Raw genomic sequence first — 16,864 nt, 5'->3', positions numbered from 1 at the left:
CCTGTATGATAAAGGATTGCGCGTCACCTTGACGAGGTCAGGGGAGGCATGAGGCATTTGGAGAATGTGGGTATTGATCCCACTACTTCTTGCATACAAAGCTAGTGATTTACCATTTAAGCTAATTCCCTTGCAAAGGTACTTGGATATTAAATTCAGAGAGGAGATATTCTAGGTGTTCTTATTAAACCCTGCGAGGTGACCTAGCAATCCTGTAGGTCTGTCTTTGCTGATCTAAGTCTCGTCGCCCTTCCTTGCTTAATTGACGAGGTGGCCGAGTGGTTAAGGCGATGGACTGCTAATCTATTGTGCTCTGCACGCGTGGGTTTGAATCCCATCCTCGTCGCATGTCAGATTAAAGTGTTTTTAGACAAACACAGATAAAACCTTCTGCTGGACTTACAACATCCAATGGTAAACCAAATACTGTTTTGTGCAGAGAACTCGAGTGTGACAGTTGATGCAGAAATCAGACTGTTGACATGTGAGTGCAGGTGATTAAGCTCACTGGACAAGCAGCTTTGGAAGAGCTTCCTTGATAGGCTGCAGATAGGCTGTATAATAAGGTGTGTATTCCATGCTGCTCTGCCCACCGGGGCTACAAAACATTTGGTTCAGGTGTCACATTAATGTCGTCTAGTGAACAGGACACCACAGATACAAGGCCTGTAGAGACACATGCAGGCAGAGTCCCCCACAAAACTGCTACTCACTGGATATGTTCTCTTTTCCAACCATTCTCTGTTAACCCTAAATATGGTAGTGTGTAAAAGTTCCAGGAAATCAGCAATTTCTGAAATGGCTGATCGCCCCCACTGATACTCGGTTGGAACTTCAGCAGAACGTTTTGACTGTGTGTACAAGCCTAAATGCATTGACTGGCTGCCATGTGTTTAGCTGATCAGACGGCAAACTGGTCGCCTTTTTAGCTGTACTGCTGACAGGCAATTTCCCATTCTAATTGATTGTGATCTGCACATGTGGGATATGGAGGCTGAAACTTTTTAACAGTTTCATCCATTTATGGGAAAAAGGAAATCAAACGATTGTGGAGAATGTGGGCATCGATCCCACTACCTCTTGCATGCTAAGCAAGCGCTCTACCATTTGAGCTAGTTCCCCTGCAAGCTTTTTTTCCTCCCTGTGTTCACAGCGTACCGGACAAACTCTCAATATCCACCCCTTATGTCCTCTGTGTTTGTAGATTGTGGAGCCCGAATACTTGACAGTCACGGGCCTTGTTGACAAGGCCAGAAGCAGTCGGAGGGAACAAACAGTTGGTGTGGCATGAGGTTTTGGTGCTAATGGAGTGCACCTTTTTGCCAAAGAGAATCTCCAAAGTGTTTAATTGCAGCCTTAGAAGAGTTGGCTACAATCTTCCTTGATAGGCTGCAGTCTGTTCTTGTGCTTGAGTGTAGACACACGGATGGAAATACTGTCAGGATTGACATTCGTCGGCCATCTCAGAAGTGCTTCTTCTTTTCCTTTCGGCTGTTCCCTTTCAGGGGTCGCCACAGCGAATCATGTGCGTCCATCTAACCCTGTCCTCTGCATCCTCTTCACTCATACCAACTAACTTCATGTCCTCCCTTACTACATCCATAAATCTCCGCTTTGGTCTTCCTCTAGACCTCCTGCCTGGCAGCTCCAACCTATGTATCCATCTAAAGATATATTCACAAGCCATCTCAGATGTGCATCACCTGTATGATAAAGGATTGTGCGTCACCTTGACGAGGTCAGGGGAGGCATGAGGCATTTGGAGAATGTTGGTATTGATCCCACTACGTCTTGCATACAAAGCTAGTGCTTTTCCATTTAAGCTAATTCCCTTGCAAAGGTACTTGGATATTAAATTCAGAGAGGAGATATTTACGTGTTCTTAATAAACCCTGCGAGGTGACCTAGAAATCCTGTAGGTCTGTCTTTGCTGATCAAAGTCTCGTAGCCCTTTCTTGCTTAATTGACGAGGTGGCCGAGTGGTAAAGGCGATGGACTGCTAATCCATTGTGCTCTGCACGCGTGGGTTCGAATCCCATCCTCGTCGCATGTCAGATTAAAGTGTTTTTAGACAAACACAGATAAAACCTTCTGCTGGACTTACAACATCCAATGGTAAACCAAATACTGTTTTGTGCAGAGAACTCGAGTGTGACAGTTGATGCAGAAATCAGACTGTTGACATGTGAGTGCAGGTGATTAAGCTCACTGGACAAGCAGCTTTGGAAGAGCTTCCTTGATAGGCTGCAGATAGGCTGTATAATAAGGTGTGTATTCCATGCTGCTCTGCCCACCGGGGCTACAAAACATTTGGTTCAGGTGTCACATTAATGTCGTCTAGTGAACAGGACACCACAGATACAAGGCCTGTAGAGACACATGCAGGCAGAGTCCCCCACAAAACTGCTACTCACTGGATATGTTCTCTTTTCCAACCATTCTCTGTTAACCCTAAATATGGTAGTGTGTAAAAGTTCCAGGAAATCAGCAATTTCTGAAATGGCTGATCGCCCCCACTGATACTCGGTTGGAACTTCAGCAGAACGTTTTGACTGTGTGTACAAGCCTAAATGCATTGACTGGCTGCCATGTGTTTAGCTGATCAGACGGCAAACTGGTCGCCTTTTTAGCTGTACTGCTGACAGGCAATTTCCCATTCTAATTGATTGTGATCTGCACATGTGGAATAAGGAGGCTGAAACTTTTTAACAGTTTCATCCATTTATGGGAAAAAGGAAATCAAACGATTGTGGAGAATGTGGCCATCGATCCCACTACCTCTTGCATGCTAAGCAAGCACTCTACCATTTGAGCTAATTCCCCTGCAAGCTTTTTTTCCTCCCTGTGTTCACAGCGTACCGGACAAACTCTCAATATCCACCCCTTATGTCCTCTGTGTTTGTAGATTGTGGAGCCCGAATACTTGACAGTCACGGGCCTTGTTGACAAGGCCAGAAGCAGTCGGAGGGAACAAACAGTTGGTGTGGCATGAGGTTTTGGTGCTAATGGAGTGCACCTTTTTGCCAAAGAGAATCTCCAAAGTGTTTAATTGCAGCCTTAGAAGAGTTGGCTACAATCTTCCTTGATAGGCCGCAGTCTGTTCTTGTGCTTGAGTGTAGACACACGGATGGAAATACTGTCAGGATTGACATTCGTCGGCCATCTCAGAAGTGCTTCTTCTTTTCCTTTCGGCTGTTCCCTTTCAGGGGTCGCCACAGCGACTCATGTGCCTCCATCTAACCCTGTCCTCTGCATCCTCTTCACTCATACCAACTAACTTCATGTCCTCCCTTACTACATCCATAAATCTCCGCTTTGGTCTTCCTCTAGACCTCCTGCCTTGCAGCTCCAACCTATGTATCCATCTAAAGATATATTCACAAGCCATCTCAGAAGTGCATCGCCTGTATGATAAAGGATTGCGCGTCACCTTGACGAGGTCAGGGGAGGCATGAGGCATTTGGAGAATGTGGGTATTGATCCCACTACTTCTTGCATACAAAGCTAGTGCTTTACCATTTAAGCTAATTCCCTTGCAAAGGTACTTGGATATTAAATTCAGAGAGGAGATATTCTAGGTGTTCTTATTAAACCCTGCGAGGTGACCTAGAAATCCTGTAGGTCTGTCTTTGCTGATCAAAGTCTCGTCGCCCTTTCTTGCTTAATTGACGAGGTGGCCGAGTGGTTAAGGCGATGGACTGCTAATCCATTGTGCTCTGCACGCGTGGGTTCGAATCCCATCCTCGTCGCATGTCAGATTAAAGTGTTTTTAGACAAACACAGATAAAACCTTCTGCTGGACTTACAACATCCAATGGTAAACCAAATACTGTTTTGTGCAGAGAACTCGAGTGTGACAGTTGATGCAGAAATCAGACTGTTGACATGTGAGTGCAGGTGATTAAGCTCACTGGACAAGCAGCTTTGGAAGAGCTTCCTTGATAGGCTGCAGATAGGCTGTATAATAAGGTGTGTATTCCATGCTGCTCTGCCCACCGGGGCTACAAAACATTTGGTTCAGGTGTCACATTAATGTCGTCTAGTGAACAGGACACCACAGATACAAGGCCTGTAGAGACACATGCAGGCAGAGTCCCCCACAAAACTGCTACTCACTGGATATGTTCTCTTTTCCAACCATTCTCTGTTAACCCTAAATATGGTAGTGTGTAAAAGTTCCAGGAAATCAGCAATTTCTGAAATGGCTGATCGCCCCCACTGATACTCGGTTGGAACTTCAGCAGAACGTTTTGACTGTGTGTACAAGCCTAAATGCATTGACTGGCTGCCATGTGTTTAGCTGATGAGACGGCAAACTGGTCGCCTTTTTAGCTGTACTGCTGACAGGCACTTTCCCATTCTAATTGATTGTGATCTGCACATGTGGGATATGGAGGCTGAAACTTTTTAACAGTTTCATCCATTTATGGGAAAAAGGAAATCAAACGATTGTGGAGAATGTGGGCATCGATCCCACTACCTCTTGCATGCTAAGCAAGCGCTCTACCATTTGAGCTAATTCCCCTGCAAGCTTTTTTTCCTCCCTGTGTTCACAGCGTACCGGACAAACTCTCAATATCCACCCCTTATGTCCTCTGTGTTTGTAGATTGTGGAGCCCGAATACTTGACAGTCACGGGCCTTGTTGACAAGGCCAGAAGCAGTCGGAGGGAACAAACAGTTGGTGTGGCATGAGGTTTTGGTGCTAATGGAGTGCACCTTTTGGCCAAAGAGAATCTCCAAAGTGTTTAATTGCAGCCTTAGAAGAGTTGGCTACAATCTTCCTTGATAGGCCGCAGTCTGTTCTTGTGCTTGAGTGTAGACACACGGATGGAAATACTGTCAGGATTGACATTCGTCGGCCATCTCAGAAGTGCTTCTTCTTTTCCTTTCGGCTGTTCCCTTTCAGGGATCGCCACAGCGAATCATGTGCCTCCATCTAACCCTGTCCTCTGCATTCTCTTCACTCATACCAACTAACTTCATGTCCTCCCTTACTACATCCATAAATCTCCGCTTTGGTCTTCCTCTAGACCTCCTGCCTGGCAGCTCCAACCTATGTATCCATCTAAAGATATATTCACAAGCCATCTCAGAAGTGCATCGCCTGTATGATAAAGGATTGCGCGTCACCTTGACGAGGTCAGGGGAGGCATGAGGCATTTGGAGAATGTGGGTATTGATCCCACTACTTCTTGCATACAAAGCTAGTGATTTACCATTTAAGCTAATTCCCTTGCAAAGGTACTTGGATATTAAATTCAGAGAGGAGATATTCTAGGTGTTCTTATTAAACCCTGCGAGGTGACCTAGCAATCCTGTAGGTCTGTCTTTGCTGATCTAAGTCTCGTCGCCCTTCCTTGCTTAATTGACGAGGTGGCCGAGTGGTTAAGGCGATGGACTGCTAATCTATTGTGCTCTGCACGCGTGGGTTTGAATCCCATCCTCGTCGCATGTCAGATTAAAGTGTTTTTAGACAAACACAGATAAAACCTTCTGCTGGACTTACAACATCCAATGGTAAACCAAATACTGTTTTGTGCAGAGAACTCGAGTGTGACAGTTGATGCAGAAATCAGACTGTTGACATGTGAGTGCAGGTGATTAAGCTCACTGGACAAGCAGCTTTGGAAGAGCTTCCTTGATAGGCTGCAGATAGGCTGTATAATAAGGTGTGTATTCCATGCTGCTCTGCCCACCGGGGCTACAAAACATTTGGTTCAGGTGTCACATTAATGTCGTCTAGTGAACAGGACACCACAGATACAAGGCCTGTAGAGACACATGCAGGCAGAGTCCCCCACAAAACTGCTACTCACTGGATATGTTCTCTTTTCCAACCATTCTCTGTTAACCCTAAATATGGTAGTGTGTAAAAGTTCCAGGAAATCAGCAATTTCTGAAATGGCTGATCGCCCCCACTGATACTCGGTTGGAACTTCAGCAGAACGTTTTGACTGTGTGTACAAGCCTAAATGCATTGACTGGCTGCCATGTGTTTAGCTGATGAGACGGCAAACTGGTCGCCTTTTTAGCTGTACTGCTGACAGGCACTTTCCCATTCTAATTGATTGTGATCTGCACATGTGGGATATGGAGGCTGAAACTTTTTAACAGTTTCATCCATTTATGGGAAAAAGGAAATCAAACGATTGTGGAGAATGTGGGCATCGATCCCACTACCTCTTGCATGCTAAGCAAGCTCTCTACCATTTGAGCTAATTCCCCTGCAAGCTTTTTTTCCTCCCTGTGTTCACAGCGTACCGGACAAACTCTCAATATCCACCCCTTATGTCCTCTGTGTTTGTAGATTGTGGAGCCCGAATACTTGACAGTCACGGGCCTTGTTGACAAGGCCAGAAGCAGTCGGAGGGAACAAACAGTTGGTGTGGCATGAGGTTTTGGTGCTAATGGAGTGCACCTTTTTGCCAAAGAGAATCTCCAAAGTGTTTAATTGCAGCCTTAGAAGAGTTGGCTACAATCTTCCTTGATAGGCTGCAGTCTGTTCTTGTGCTTGAGTGTAGACACACGGATGGAAATACTGTCAGGATTGACATTCGTCGGCCATCTCAGAAGTGCTTCTTCTTTTCCTTTCGGCTGTTCCCTTTCAGGGGTCGCCACAGCGAATCATGTGCGTCCATCTAACCCTGTCCTCTGCATCCTCTTCACTCATACCAACTAACTTCATGTCCTCCCTTACTACATCCATAAATCTCCGCTTTGGTCTTCCTCTAGACCTCCTGCCTGGCAGCTCCAACCTATGTATCCATCTAAAGATATATTCACAAGCCATCTCAGATGTGCATCACCTGTATGATAAAGGATTGTGCGTCACCTTGACGAGGTCAGGGGAGGCATGAGGCATTTGGAGAATGTTGGTATTGATCCCACTACGTCTTGCATACAAAGCTAGTGCTTTTCCATTTAAGCTAATTCCCTTGCAAAGGTACTTGGATATTAAATTCAGAGAGAAGATATTTACGTGTTCTTAATAAACCCTGCGAGGTGACCTAGAAATCCTGTAGGTCTGTCTTTGCTGATCAAAGTCTCGTAGCCCTTTCTTGCTTAATTGACGAGGTGGCCGAGTGGTAAAGGCGATGGACTGCTAATCCATTGTGCTCTGCACGCGTGGGTTCGAATCCCATCCTCGTCGCATGTCAGATTAAAGTGTTTTTAGACAAACACAGATAAAACCTTCTGCTGGACTTACAACATCCAATGGTAAACCAAATACTGTTTTGTGCAGAGAACTCGAGTGTGACAGTTGATGCAGAAATCAGACTGTTGACATGTGAGTGCAGGTGATTAAGCTTTGCAGCTTTGGAAGAGCTTCCTTGATAGGCTGCAGATAGGCTGTATAATAAGGTGTGTATTCCATGCTGCTTTGCCCACCTGGGCTACAAAACATTTGGTTCAGGTGTCACATTAATGTCGTCTAGTGAACAGGACACCACAGATACAAGGCCTGTAGAGACACATGCAGGCAGAGTCCCCCACAAAACTGCTACTCACTGGATATGTTCTCTTTTCCAACCATTCTCTGTTAACCCTAAATATGGTAGTGTGTAAAAGTTCCAGGAAATCAGCAATTTCTGAAATGGCTGATCGCCCCCACTGATTCTCGGTTGGAACTTCAGCAGAACGTTTTGACTGTGTGTACAAGCCTAAATGCATTGACTGGCTGCCATGTGTTTAGCTGATCAGACGGCAAACTGGTCGCCTTTTTAGCTGTACTGCTGACAGGCAATTTCCCATTCTAATTGATTGTGATCTGCACATGTGGAATAAGGAGGCTGAAACTTTTTAACAGTTTCATCCATTTATGGGAAAAAGGAAATCAAACGATTGTGGAGAATGTGGCCATCGATCCCACTACCTCTTGCATGCTAAGCAAGCACTCTACCATTTGAGCTAATTCCCCTGCAAGCTTTTTTTCCTCCCTGTGTTCACAGCGTACCGGACAAGCTCTCAATATCCACCCCTTATGTCCTCTGTGTTTGTAGATTGTGGAGCCCGAATACTTGACAGTCACGGGCCTTGTTGACAAGGCCAGAAGCAGTCGGAGGGAACAAACAGTTGGTGTGGCATGAGGTTTTGGTGCTAATGGAGTGCACCTTTTTGCCAAAGAGAATCTCCAAAGTGTTTAATTGCAGCCTTAGAAGAGTTGGCTACAATCTTCCTTGATAGGCCGCAGTCTGTTCTTGTGCTTGAGTGTAGACACACGGATGGAAATACTGTCAGGATTGACATTCGTCGGCCATCTCAGAAGTGCTTCTTCTTTTCCTTTCGGCTGTTCCCTTTCAGGGGTCGCCACAGCGAATCATGTGCCTCCATCTAACCCTGTCCTCTGCATCCTCTTCACTCATACCAACTAACTTCATGTCCTCCCTTACTACATCCATAAATCTCCGCTTTGGTCTTCCTCTAGACCTCCTGCCCTGCAGCTCCAACCTATGTATCCATCTAAAGATATATTCACAAGCCATCTCAGAAGTGCATCGCCTGTATGATAAAGGATTGCGCGTCACCTTGACGAGGTCAGGGGAGGCATGAGGCATTTGGAGAATGTGGGTATTGATCCCAGTACTTCTTGCATACAAAGCTAGTGCTTTACCATTTAAGCTAATTCCCTTGCAAAGGTACTTGGATATTAAATTCAGAGAGGAGATATTCTAGGTGTTCTTATTAAACCCTGCGAGGTGACCTAGAAATCCTGTAGGTCTGTCTTTGCTGATCAAAGTCTCGTCGCCCTTCCTTGCTTAATTGACGAGGTGGCCGAGTGGTTAAGGCGATGGACTGCTAATCCATTGTGCTCTGCACGCGTGGGTTCGAATCCCATCCTCGTCGCATGTCAGATTAAAGTGTTTTTAGACAAACACAGATAAAACCTTCTGCTGGACTTACAACATCCAATGGTAAACCAAATACTGTTTTGTGCAGAGAACTCGAGTGTGACAGTTGATGCAGAAATCAGACTGTTGACATGTGAGTGCAGGTGATTAAGCTCACTGGACAAGCAGCTTTGGAAGAGCTTCCTTGATAGGCTGCAGATAGGCTGTATAATAAGGTGTGTATTCCATGCTGCTCTGCCCACCGGGGCTACAAAACATTTGGTTCAGGTGTCACATTAATGTCGTCTAGTGAACAGGACACCACAGATACAAGGCCTGTAGAGACACATGCAGGCAGAGTCCCCCACAAAACTGCTACTCAGTGGATATGTTCTCTTTTCCAACCATTCTCTGTTAACCCTAAATATGGTAGTGTGTAAAAGTTCCAGGAAATCAGCAATTTCTGAAATGGCTGATCGCCCCCACTGATACTCGGTTGGAACTTCAGCAGAACGTTTTGACTGTGTGTACAAGCCTAAATGCATTGACTGGCTGCCATGTGTTTAGCTGATGAGACGGCAAACTGGTCGCCTTTTTAGCTGTACTGCTGACAGGCACTTTCCCATTCTAATTGATTGTGATCTGCACATGTGGGATATGGAGGCTGAAACTTTTTAACAGTTTCATCCATTTATGGGAAAAAGGAAATCAAAGGATTGTGGAGAATGTGGGCATCGATCCCACTACCTCTTGCATGCTAAGCAAGCGCTCTACCATTTGAGCTAATTCCCCTGCAAGCTTTTTTTCCTCCCTGTGTTCACAGCGTACCGGACAAACTCTCAATATCCACCCCTTATGTCCTTTGTGTTTGTAGATTGTGGAGCCCGAATACTTGACAGTCACGGGCCTTGTTGACAAGGCCAGAAGCAGTCGGAGGGAACAAACAGTTGGTGTGGCATGAGGTTTTGGTGCTAATGGAGTGCACCTTTTGGCCAAAGAGAATCTCCAAAGTGTTTAATTGCAGCCTTAGAAGAGTTGGCTACAATCTTCCTTGATAGGCCGCAGTCTGTTCTTGTGCTTGAGTGTAGACACACGGATGGAAATACTGTCAGGATTGACATTCGTCGGCCATCTCAGAAGTGCTTCTTCTTTTCCTTTCGGCTGTTCCCTTTCAGGGATCGCCACAGCGAATCATGTGCCTCCATCTAACCCTGTCCTCTGCATTCTCTTCACTCATACCAACTAACTTCATGTCCTCCCTTACTACATCCATAAATCTCCGCTTTTGTCTTCCTCTAGACCTCCTGCCTGGCAGCTCCAACCTATGTATCCATCTAAAGATATATTCACAAGCCATCTCAGAAGTGCATCGCCTGTATGATAAAGGATTGCGCGTCACCTTGACGAGGTCAGGGGAGGCATGAGGCATTTGGAGAATGTGGGTATTGATCCCAGTACTTCTTGCATACAAAGCTAGTGCTTTACCATTTAAGCTAATTCCCTTGCAAAGGTACTTGGATATTAAATTCAGAGAGGAGATATTCTAGGTGTTCTTATTAAACCCTGCGAGGTGACCTAGAAATCCTGTAGGTCTGTCTTTGCTGATCAAAGTCTCGTCGCCCTTCATTGCTTAATTGACGAGGTGGCCGAGTGGTTAAGGCGATGGACTGCTAATCCATTGTGCTCTGCACGCGTGGGTTCGAATCCCATCCTCGTCGCATGTCAGATTAAAGTGTTTTTAGACAAACACAGATAAAACCTTCTGCTGGACTTACAACATCCAATGGTAAACCAAATACTGTTTTGTGCAGAGAACTCGAGTGTGACAGTTGATGCAGAAATCAGACTGTTGACATGTGAGTGCAGGTGATTAAGCTCACTGGACAAGCAGCTTTGGAAGAGCTTCCTTGATAGGCTGCGGATAGGCTGTATAATAAGGTATGTATTCCATGCTGCTCTGCCCACCGGGGCTACAAAACATTTGGTTCAGGTGTCACATTAATGTCGTCTAGTGAACAGGACACCACAGATACAAGGCCTGTAGAGACACATGCAGGCAGAGTCCCCCACAAAACTGCTACTCACTGGATATGTTCTCTTTTCCAACCATTCTCTGTTAAACCTAAATATGGTAGTGTGTAAAAGTTCCATGAAATCAGCAATTTCTGAAATGGCTGATCGCCCCCACTGATACTCGGTTGGAACTTCAGCAGAACGTTTTGACTGTGTGTACAAGCCTAAATGCATTGACTGGCTGCCATGTGTTTAGCTGATCAGACGGCAAACTGGTCGCCTTTTTAGCTGTACTGCTGACAAACAATTTCCCGTTCTAATTGATTGTGATCTGCACATGTGGGATATGGAGGCTGAAACTTTTTAACAGTTTCATCCATTTATGGGAAAAAGGAAATCAAAGGATTGTGGAGAATGTGGGCATCGATCCCACTACCTCTTGCATGCTAAGCAAGCGCTCTACCATTTGAGCTAATTCCCCTGCAAGCTTTTTTTCCTCCCTGTGTTCACAGCGTACCGGACAAACTCTCAATATCCACCCCTTATGTCCTCTGTGTTTGTAGATTGTGGAGCCCGAATACTTGACAGTCACGGGCCTTGTTGACAAGGCCAGAAGCAGTCGGAGGGAACAAACAGTTGGTGTGGCATGAGGTTTTGGTGCTAATGGAGTGCACCTTTTGGCCAAAGAGAATCTCCAAAGTGTTTAATTGCAGCCTTAGAAGAGTTGGCTACAATCTTCCTTGATAGGCCGCAGTCTGTTCTTGTGCTTGAGTGTAGACACACGGATGGAAATACTGTCAGGATTGACATTCGTCGGCCATCTCAGAAGTGCTTCTTCTTTTCCTTTCGGCTGTTCCCTTTCAGGGGTCGCCACAGCGAATCATGTGCCTCCATCTAACCCTGTCCTCTGCATCCTCTTCACTCATACCAACTAACTTCATGTCCTCCCTTACTACATCCATAAATCTCCGCTTTGGTCTTCCTCTAGACCTCCTGCCTTGCAGCTCCAACCTATGTATCCATCTAAAGATATATTCACAAGCCATCTCAGAAGTGCATCGCCTGTATGATAAAGGATTGCGCGTCACCTTGACGAGGTCAGGGGAGGCATGAGGCATTTGGAGAATGTGGGTATTGATCCCAGTACTTCTTGCATACAAAGCTAGTGCTTTACCATTTAAGCTAATTCCCTTGCAAAGGTACTTGGATATTAAATTCAGAGAGGAGATATTCTAGGTGTTCTTATTAAACCCTGCGAGGTGACCTAGAAATCCTGTAGGTCTGTCTTTGCTGATCAAAGTCTCGTCGCCCTTCCTTGCTTAATTGACGAGGTGGCCGAGTGGTTAAGGCGATGGACTGCTAATCCATTGTGCTCTGCACGCGTGGGTTTGAATCCCATCCTCGTCGCATGTCAGATTAAAGTATTTTTAGACAAACACAGATAAAACCTTCTGCTGGACTTACAACATCCAATGGTAAACCAAATACTGTTTTGTGCAGAGAACTCGAGTGTGACAGTTGATGCAGAAATCAGACTGTTGACATGTGAGTGCAGGTGATTAAGCTCACTGGACAAGCAGCTTTGGAAGAGCTTCCTTGATAGGCTGCAGATAGGCTGTATAATAAGGTGTGTATTCCATGCTGCTCTGCCCACCGGGGCTACAAAACATTTGGTTCAGGTGTCACATTAATGTCGTCTAGTGAACAGGACACCACAGATACAAGGCCTGTAGAGACACATGCAGGCAGAGTCCCCCACAAAACTGCTACTCAGTGGATATGTTCTCTTTTCCAACCATTCTCTGTTAACCCTAAATATGGTAGTGTGTAAAAGTTCCATGAAATCAGCAATTTCTGAAATGGCTGATCGCCCCCACTGATACTCGGTTGGAACTTCAGCAGAACTAAATGCATTGACTGGCTGCCATGTGTTTAGCTGATGAGACGGCAAACTGGTCGCCTTTTTAGCTGTACTGCTGACAGGCACTTTCCCATTCTAATTGATTGTGATCTGCACATGTGGGATATGGAGGCTGAAACTTTTTAACAGTTTCATCCATTTATGGGAAAAAGGAAATCAAACGATTGTGGAGAATGTGGGCATCGATCCCACTACCTTTTGCATGCTAAGCAAGCGCTCTACCATTTGAGCTAATTCCCCTGCAAGCTTTTTTTCCTCCCTGTGTTGGAACTTCAGCAGAACGTTTTGACTGTGTGTACAAGCCTAAATGCATTGACTGGCTGCCATGTGTTTAGCTGATCAGACGGCAAACTGGTCGCCTTTTTAGCTGTACTGCTGACAGGCAATTTCCCATTCTAATTGATTGTGATCTGCACATGTGGGATATGGAGGCTGAAACTTTTTAACAGTTTCATCCATTTATGGGAAAAAGGAAATCAAACGATTGTGGAGAATGTGGGCATCGATCCCACTACCTCTTGCATGCTAAGCAAGCGCTCTACCATTTGAGCTAATTCCCCTGCAAGCTTTTTTTCCTCCCTGTGTTCACAGCGTACCGGACAAACTCTCAATATCCACCCCTTATGTCCTCTGTGTTTGTAGATTGTGGAGCCCGAATACTTGACAGTCACGGGCCTTGTTGACAAGGCCAGAAGCAGTCGGAGGGAACAAACAGTTGGTGTGGCATGAGGTTTTGGTGCTAATGGAGTGCACCTTTTGGCCAAAGAGAATCTCCAAAGTGTTTAATTGCAGCCTTAGAAGAGTTGGCTACAATCTTCCTTGATAGGCCGCAGTCTGTTCTTGTGCTTGAGTGTAGACACACGGATGGAAATACTGTCAGGATTGACATTCGTCGGCCATCTCAGAAGTGCTTCTTCTTTTCCTTTCGGCTGTTCCCTTTCAGGGGTCGCCACAGCGAATCATGTGCCTCCATCTAACCCTGTCCTCTGCATCCTCTTCACTCATACCAACTAACTTCATGTCCTCCCTTACTACATCCATAAATCTCCGCTTTGGTCTTCCTCTAGACCTCCTGCCTTGCAGCTCCAACGTATGTATCCATCTAAAGATATATTCACAAGCCATCTCAGAAGTGCATCGCCTGTATGATAAAGGATTGCGCGTCACCTTGACGAGGTCAGGGGAGGCATGAGGCATTTGGAGAATGTGGGTATTGATTCCACTACTTCTTGCATACAAAGCTAGTGCTTTACCATTTAAGCTAATTCCCTTGCAAAGGTACTTGGATATTAAATTCGGAGAGGAGATATTCTAGGTGTTCTTATTAAACCCTGCAAGGTGACCTAGAAATCCTGTAGGTCTGTCTTTGCTGATGAAAGTCTCGTCGCCCTTCCTTGCTTAATTGACGAGGTGGCCGAGTGGTTAAGGCGATGGACTGCTAATCCATTGTGCTCTGCACGCATGGGTTTGAATCCCATCCTCGTCGCATGTCAGATTAAAGTGTTTTTAGACAAACACAGATAAAACCTTCTGCTGGACTTACAACATCCAATGGTAAACCAAATACTGTTTTGTGCAGAGAACTCGAGTGTGACAGTTGATGCAGAAATCAGACTGTTGACATGTGAGTGCAGGTGATTAAGCTCACTGGACAAGCAGCTTTGGAAGAGCTTCCTTGATAGGCTGCAGATAGGCTGTATAATAAGGTGTGTATTCCATGCTGCTCTGCCCACCGGGGCTACAAAACATTTGGTTCAGGTGTCACATTAATGTCGTCTAGTGAACAGGACACCACAGATACAAGGCCTGTAGAGACACATGCAGGCAGAGTCCCCCACAAAACTGCTACTCAGTGGATATGTTCTCTTTTCCAACCATTCTCTGTTAACCCTAAATATGGTAGTGTGTAAAAGTTCCATGAAATCAGCAATTTCTGAAATGGCTGATCGCCCCCACTGATACTCGGTTGGAACTTCAGCAGAACTAAATGCATTGACTGGCTGCCATATGTTTAGCTGATGAGACGGCAAACTGGTCGCCTTTTTAGCTGTACTGCTGACAGGCACTTTCCCATTCTAATTGATTGTGATCTGCACATGTGGGATATGGAGGCTGAAACTTTTTAACAGTTTCATCCATTTATGGGAAAAAGGAAATCAAACGATTGTGGAGAATGTGGGCATCGATCCCACTACCTTTTGCATGCTAAGCAAGCGCTCTACCATTTGAGCTAATTCCCCTGCAAGCTTTTTTTCCTCCCTGTGTTCACAGCGTACCGGACAAACTCTCAATATCCACCCCTTATGTCCTCTGTGTTTGTAGATTGTGGAGCCCGAATACTTGACAGTCACGGGCCTTGTTGACAAGGCCAGAAGCAGTCGGAGGGAACAAACAGTTGGTGTGGCATGAGGTTTTGGTGCTAATGGAGTGCACCTTTTTGCCAAAGAGAATCTCCAAAGTGTTTAATTGCAGCCTTAGAAGAGTTGGCTACAATCTTCCTTGATAGGCCGCAGTCTGTTCTTGTGCTTGAGTGTAGACACACGGATGGAAATACTGTCAGGATTGACATTCGTCGGCCATCTCAGAAGTGCTTCTTCTTTTCCTTTCGGCTGTTCCCTTTCAGGGGTCGCCACAGCGAATCATGTGCCTCCATCTAACCCTGTCCTCTGCATCCTCTTCACTCATACCAACTAACTTCATGTCCTCCCTTACTACATCCATAAATCTCCGCTTTGGTCTTCCTCTAGACCTCCTGCCTTGCAGCTCCAACCTATGTATCCATCTAAAGATATATTCACAAGCCATCTAAGAAGTGCATCGCCTGTATGATAAAGGATTGCGCGTCACCTTGACGAGGTCAGGGGAGGCATGAGGCATTTGGAGAATGTGGGTATTGATCCCACTACTTCTTGCATACAAAGCTAGTGATTTACCATTTAAGCTAATTCCCTTGCAAAGGTACTTGAATATTAAATTCAGAGAGGAGATATTCTAGGTGTTCTTATTAAACCCTGCGAGGTGACCAGGAAATCCTGTAGGTCTGTCTTTGCTGATCAAAGTCTCGTCGCCCTTCCTTGCTTAATTGACGAGGTGGCCGAGTGGTTAAGGCGATGGACTGCTAATCCATTGTGCTCTGCACGAGTGGGTTCGAATCCCATCCTCGTCGCATGTCAGATTAAAGTGTTTTTAGACAAACACAGATAAAACCTTCTGCTGGACTTACAACATCCAATGGTAAACCAAATACTGTTTTGTGCAGAGAACTCGAGTGTGACAGTTGATGCAGAAATCAGACTGTTGACATGTGAGTGCAGGTGATTAAGCTCACTGGACAAGCAGCTTTGGAAGAGCTTCCTTGATAGGCTGCAGATAGGCTGTATAATAAGGTGTGTATTCCATGCTGCTCTGCCCACCGGGGCTACAAAACATTTGGTTCAGGTGTCACATTAATGTCGTCTAGTGAACAGGACACCACAGATACAAGGCCTGTAGAGAAACATGCAGGCAGAGTCCCCCACAAAACTGCTACTCACTGGATATGTTCTCTTTTCCAACCATTCTCTGTTAACCCTAAATATGGTAGTGTGTAAAAGTTCCAGGAAATCAGCAATTTCTGAAATGGCTGATTGCCCCCACTGATACTCGGTTGGAACTTCAGCAGAACGTTTTGACTGTGTGTACAAGCCTAAATGCATTGACTGGCTGCCATGTGTTTAGCTGATCAGACGGCAAACTGGTCGCCTTTTTAGCTGTACTGCTGACAGGCAATTTCCCATTCTAATTGATTGTGATCTGCACATGTGGGATATGGAGGCTGAAACTTTTTAACAGTTTCATCCATTTATGGGAAAAAGGAAATCAAACGATTGTGGAGAATGTGGGCATCGATCCCACTACCTCTTGCATGCTAAGCAAGCGCTCTACCATTTGAGCTAATTCCCCTGCAAGCATTTTTTCCTCCCTGTGTTCACAGCGTACCGAACAAACTCTCAATATCCACCCCTTATGTCCTCTGTGTTTGTAGATTGTGGAGCCCGAATACGTGACAGTCACGGACCTTGTTGACAAGGCCAGAAGCAGTCGGAGGGAACAAACAGTTG

The 16,864-nt window shown here is 45.5% G+C and overlaps 15 non-coding genes across 15 annotated transcripts; 10 read left to right on the top strand and 5 right to left on the bottom strand.

The window, feature by feature from the left end:
* Positions 1 to 264: 264 nt before the first annotated feature.
* Positions 265 to 346, top strand: trnas-gcu (transfer RNA serine (anticodon GCU)). The gene has a single exon. It is a non-coding gene; the product is annotated as a tRNA-Ser (tRNA).
* Positions 347 to 1,965: 1,619 nt separating this feature from the next.
* trnas-gcu (transfer RNA serine (anticodon GCU)) lies at positions 1,966 to 2,047 on the top strand. Its single transcript has one exon. It is a non-coding gene; the product is annotated as a tRNA-Ser (tRNA).
* Positions 2,048 to 3,667: 1,620 nt separating this feature from the next.
* trnas-gcu (transfer RNA serine (anticodon GCU)) lies at positions 3,668 to 3,749 on the top strand. The gene has a single exon. It is a non-coding gene; the product is annotated as a tRNA-Ser (tRNA).
* A 703-nt stretch (positions 3,750 to 4,452) lies between these two features.
* Positions 4,453 to 4,525, bottom strand: trnaa-agc (transfer RNA alanine (anticodon AGC)). The gene has a single exon. It is a non-coding gene; the product is annotated as a tRNA-Ala (tRNA).
* Positions 4,526 to 5,369: 844 nt separating this feature from the next.
* trnas-gcu (transfer RNA serine (anticodon GCU)) lies at positions 5,370 to 5,451 on the top strand. The gene has a single exon. It is a non-coding gene; the product is annotated as a tRNA-Ser (tRNA).
* A 1,619-nt stretch (positions 5,452 to 7,070) lies between these two features.
* Positions 7,071 to 7,152, top strand: trnas-gcu (transfer RNA serine (anticodon GCU)). The gene has a single exon. It is a non-coding gene; the product is annotated as a tRNA-Ser (tRNA).
* Positions 7,153 to 8,764: 1,612 nt separating this feature from the next.
* On the top strand, positions 8,765 to 8,846 carry trnas-gcu (transfer RNA serine (anticodon GCU)). Its single transcript has one exon. It is a non-coding gene; the product is annotated as a tRNA-Ser (tRNA).
* Positions 8,847 to 9,549: 703 nt separating this feature from the next.
* On the bottom strand, positions 9,550 to 9,622 carry trnaa-agc (transfer RNA alanine (anticodon AGC)). Its single transcript has one exon. It is a non-coding gene; the product is annotated as a tRNA-Ala (tRNA).
* Positions 9,623 to 10,466: 844 nt separating this feature from the next.
* Positions 10,467 to 10,548, top strand: trnas-gcu (transfer RNA serine (anticodon GCU)). The gene has a single exon. It is a non-coding gene; the product is annotated as a tRNA-Ser (tRNA).
* A 703-nt stretch (positions 10,549 to 11,251) lies between these two features.
* Positions 11,252 to 11,324, bottom strand: trnaa-agc (transfer RNA alanine (anticodon AGC)). The gene has a single exon. It is a non-coding gene; the product is annotated as a tRNA-Ala (tRNA).
* An 844-nt stretch (positions 11,325 to 12,168) lies between these two features.
* trnas-gcu (transfer RNA serine (anticodon GCU)) lies at positions 12,169 to 12,250 on the top strand. Its single transcript has one exon. It is a non-coding gene; the product is annotated as a tRNA-Ser (tRNA).
* Positions 12,251 to 13,251: 1,001 nt separating this feature from the next.
* Positions 13,252 to 13,324, bottom strand: trnaa-agc (transfer RNA alanine (anticodon AGC)). Its single transcript has one exon. It is a non-coding gene; the product is annotated as a tRNA-Ala (tRNA).
* Positions 13,325 to 14,168: 844 nt separating this feature from the next.
* On the top strand, positions 14,169 to 14,250 carry trnas-gcu (transfer RNA serine (anticodon GCU)). The gene has a single exon. It is a non-coding gene; the product is annotated as a tRNA-Ser (tRNA).
* A 1,598-nt stretch (positions 14,251 to 15,848) lies between these two features.
* On the top strand, positions 15,849 to 15,930 carry trnas-gcu (transfer RNA serine (anticodon GCU)). The gene has a single exon. It is a non-coding gene; the product is annotated as a tRNA-Ser (tRNA).
* Positions 15,931 to 16,633: 703 nt separating this feature from the next.
* Positions 16,634 to 16,706, bottom strand: trnaa-agc (transfer RNA alanine (anticodon AGC)). Its single transcript has one exon. It is a non-coding gene; the product is annotated as a tRNA-Ala (tRNA).
* Between the last annotated feature and the right edge of the window lie 158 nt (positions 16,707 to 16,864).

This window comes from Channa argus, unplaced genomic scaffold, assembly GCF_033026475.1.
Source record: "Channa argus isolate prfri unplaced genomic scaffold, Channa argus male v1.0 Contig037, whole genome shotgun sequence".
In the NCBI taxonomy this organism is placed as follows: Eukaryota; Metazoa; Chordata; class Actinopteri; order Anabantiformes; family Channidae; genus Channa; species Channa argus.
This window is presented reverse-complemented; position numbering and strand designations above follow the sequence as displayed.